General features: G+C 45.9%; 1 pseudogene; it reads right to left on the bottom strand.

Annotated features, from left to right (window-relative positions):
* Window positions 1-385: 385 nt before the first annotated feature.
* On the bottom strand, window positions 386-3203 carry LOC136480289 (uncharacterized; annotated as a pseudogene).
* Window positions 3204-3807: the final 604 nt, after the last annotated feature.

The following is a 3807-nucleotide window of genomic DNA, read 5'->3' on the forward strand; positions in this document are numbered from 1 at the left end:
CAGTTCAATACAATACCAACTACAATACCCTCCAGCTGTTGTAGTTTGTTCTAGGCAGTGTTCATATGCCACAGAAGCCACAAAAGCACAGAAAAGCACATAATCTTTCTTCTCTTTCTGTGTTGCTTGCAGTGCCTACAAGTCCTTCAGGGCCCTCTTGCTCCTAGTGCAAGCGCTTGGACTACCTGGTAGGTAGCTGTGAGGAAGCCTGACTCCTAGTCAGGGGCCTTGGGCTATCTGCCACTTGGTGTTTGGCCTAGGGTCCTAGTGACTGGGGAGTTTGGAACCCTACAAGATGAAACATGTGGTTAAGATGTAGTAAACTAACTGAAATGAAGGCAAGAGATGGATCACGTACTGTGTAGCTTGTTCAGGAGGTGTAGGCTCAGCAAGGAGTTGCCTTCTTCTTCTTGGGTTGTTTCCCCTTGGAGGAGGCCTTCCTCTTCCTCTTCTTCTTAGATGGGTCATCTGTGGTCTCTATAATCTCAACCACTTTTGGCTTATAAGTCTTCCTCTTCTTTGGTGGTGCAGGTGGTGGTGCATCAGGGTCTAGGATAGTTTCATTGCAGGTTTTCTAGAGGTGGCCAAATCCACCACACCTTTTACACCTTCTCTTCCCCCTGCTGCTTGACCCATCTTCCTCAGCACCAACCAGCCTTCTTTTCCTTGGCCTTCCTGCTGCTCTATTGCATTTAGGAGGAAGGAGAGTGAAGCCAATGTCCACCTTTTCCCATTCTTCTTTGCCTGGCATAGGAGCCACAAGCAGTTGCATAAGCTGCTTTGAACATTTCTATAGAGTAGTAAGGGTCCACAAAGTCCTCCAATTCTACTCTTCTTGTGCCAATGTAAGCTATGGCATGCACACAAGGCAAACCAGTTAACTGCCAACCTCTACAAGTGCATTCTTTCTTTTCTAGATCAACAATGAACCTCCATGGGACTAGGTCCTTATTCACTCCTCCTACTTCTCCAACCATTGGGCCACTCCTATGAATGGTGTACTTCAGATTTCTGCTTTTGTTGTGCAGTTCCTTCATGACATGAGGCAAAACCTTAAACCCAGACAACTTTGAGGCCAGCTGCCTCCTTGTGCAAAACCTCTCCATGATCAATTGCCTTATCTTGTCCATGAGATCTAGAACAGGTAAGGACTTCTCTTCCCTGATCCAACTATTGAAGGTCTCAGCTATGTTGTTGGTGACATAGTCACATTTGCTTGTTGTGCTGAACTTTGACCTTGCCCATAGCTATTTGTGATTGTCCATCAGCCAGGTTGTTGCCTTTGGGCATGCCTTAAGCATCTCATTCCAGTGTCTATCATGGGTTGTTTGCCTATAGCACCTTGATGCAGGCCACAAGTTCTTTTCAAACACTTCACCCCTAAATCTCTTCTGGAAATTCTTCACAAGATGCCTCATGCATTCTCTGTGCTCTACACCATTTGTGAAGACTTTGGTAACTGCCTTATCTATTCCTTTGCCTGCATCAGTTGAAATAATAAGACCAGGTGGGGAACCAATAGCCTTGTGTAGCATCTTCATGAACCATTCCCAGTTGTCCTTGGTTTCACTGCCAAATACTCCATAGGCCACTAGGAACATCTAGTTATGGCCATCAATCCCTACTGCAGCTGCTAACTGCCCCTTCCACTTTGCTGTCAAAACTGTGGAGTCAATACCTAGATAAGGTCTGCAACCTTCAAGGAAGCCATCAATGCATGGCTTCAGTGCTACAAACATCCTACTGAATCTTCTTTTGTTATTCTCAACATCCCACTCAACCTCTACAATACTGCCAGGACTCCTCTTCTCAATTTCTCTTTTCCAAGAAAAGACATGTACAAAGCTGTCCTCCCAGCCACCCAATATCTCATCTAGGGCCATTTGTCGGCCGTCCCAAACAACGTAGTAGCTCACCTGGATGCAGTACTTGTCCTCTAACTTGCCCTTCAAAACTTTAGGACCAAGAGTTGGATCTTCCCTAAGCCAATTTATGACTCTGTCCTTGACCCAGTGATTGGTAGCCATGCAATTCCTTTGCACTTTGCCTGTGCTGGCACAGTTATGCTTGTGTGGTAACTTCTTAATCTGCACCCATCAATAAAACAAGGAAACAAGTGAAGAGTTAGTAATACTAATCAATAACTGAATCAATAACTCAATCAATACCTGCCATGTCCTCCCATCTTCAAACTGAGATGCATGAATCCTCCACCTACACCTCTTGGCCTTACAATGTGCTCTATACCGCCGTGACTCACTATAAGGAACTGCAAGTTCAACTTCATTAAGCACAGCATATTGCCTAATACACCTCTTAAAACATAAACCATCTTCAAAAGTAACACCAACAGCTATCTTAGGGTTATCTATGTTAGTCACATGCACCACACCCTCACAACCCCTCTCATCATCCACACCTAGTGGGTCATCATCTTCTGGGTCAATGTCAGCATAATAATCACTGTCCTCAGCATCATCAATGAGCACATCCTTGTACTTCTCTTTCTCATCATCTACTCCTACATACTCAACTTCACCAGACTCTCCCCAGTCATCATCAACCTCAACATTATCATCACCTTCAGGATTATCATCAACCTCAACATTATCATCACCTTCAGGATTATCATCAACCTCAGCATTAGCATCAACCTTAGGATTGGCATCAACCTCAGGATTAGCATGAACCTCAGGATTAGCATGAACCTCGGAATTAGCATGAACCTCAGGATTATCATCAACCTTAGGAATATCATGAACCTTAGGATTTTCATCACCTTCTGGATTATCAACAGCTTCTGGATTATCAACAGCTTCTGGATTATGAACAGCTTCAGCAGTATGAACAGCTACTGGATTTTCATCAGGCAGAATCATAGCTAATGGCAAACAAATGACCTGACTCTGTTCTGTGCTAACAACAGACTAAGTATCACCAGATGCATTGGCATTACAAACTTGAGACTGTATTAAACGAGGACCAGTGTCAACAACCTCTACAGTAAGTGGCACCCTTCTACTGTCCCAATACACATCAAATGCATGTAGCAGAGCAGAATCAGAATCTATGTGCACTGTCTCATCCTTGGTTTTGTCAAAGAAAGTAACCTCTAGTGCTTGATCTTTACCATGAACTATGTCCTCAGCAAGGCAATCATAAAAACCCATCCAACTGAAGATATCCTTGTCCACCACACGCATGAAGTTAGCAGTTACATGATAATCATCGAGCCCATCTGGTCTTTGCTCTACATAGGCAGGTACTCTAATTGCCAATCTACAGGCAGACGTCAGATCCATCCTAATTCAAAAAAAAGACCACATCCAAACTAAACGATTTCAAACCGCAACCTTTCTAACGCATCCGCAGTCATACAAATCGAAAGAGTACGGGTTCAAGAAATCTCACCCTTTTGGAATCCATTTCGGCACCCTAGGCGAACAACCAGTGCACTGCGCGTTCTTCCTATTGGGGGACTTCATCTTCAGGTCATGGGGGTGCTGCAGATCCTCAGCCCCCCATGGTGGATGACGGCCGAGGCTGGAGGTGTCAGCGGCGGGCACCGGAGCGGACGACGTCGCGGCGGGCACCGGAGTGGAGTGGACGGCGTCGCGGCGGGCACCGTAGTGGAGTGGGTGGCGGCAGGAGTGGGATTGGGGAAAGTGACGGCCGCTGAAACCCTAACACGCGGGACCGACCGGTTAACTAGACCAGGCTCGGGGCGGTTATTACCTGGTCCAACCAAACCTAAACGTGGCTCAGGGGCACCGGATGTCCAAACTTAATTTTTCTCTCTCCTCCACC

This window comes from Miscanthus floridulus, chromosome 9 (assembly GCF_019320115.1).
Source record: "Miscanthus floridulus cultivar M001 chromosome 9, ASM1932011v1, whole genome shotgun sequence".
NCBI classification, from domain to species: Eukaryota; Viridiplantae; Streptophyta; class Magnoliopsida; order Poales; family Poaceae; genus Miscanthus; species Miscanthus floridulus.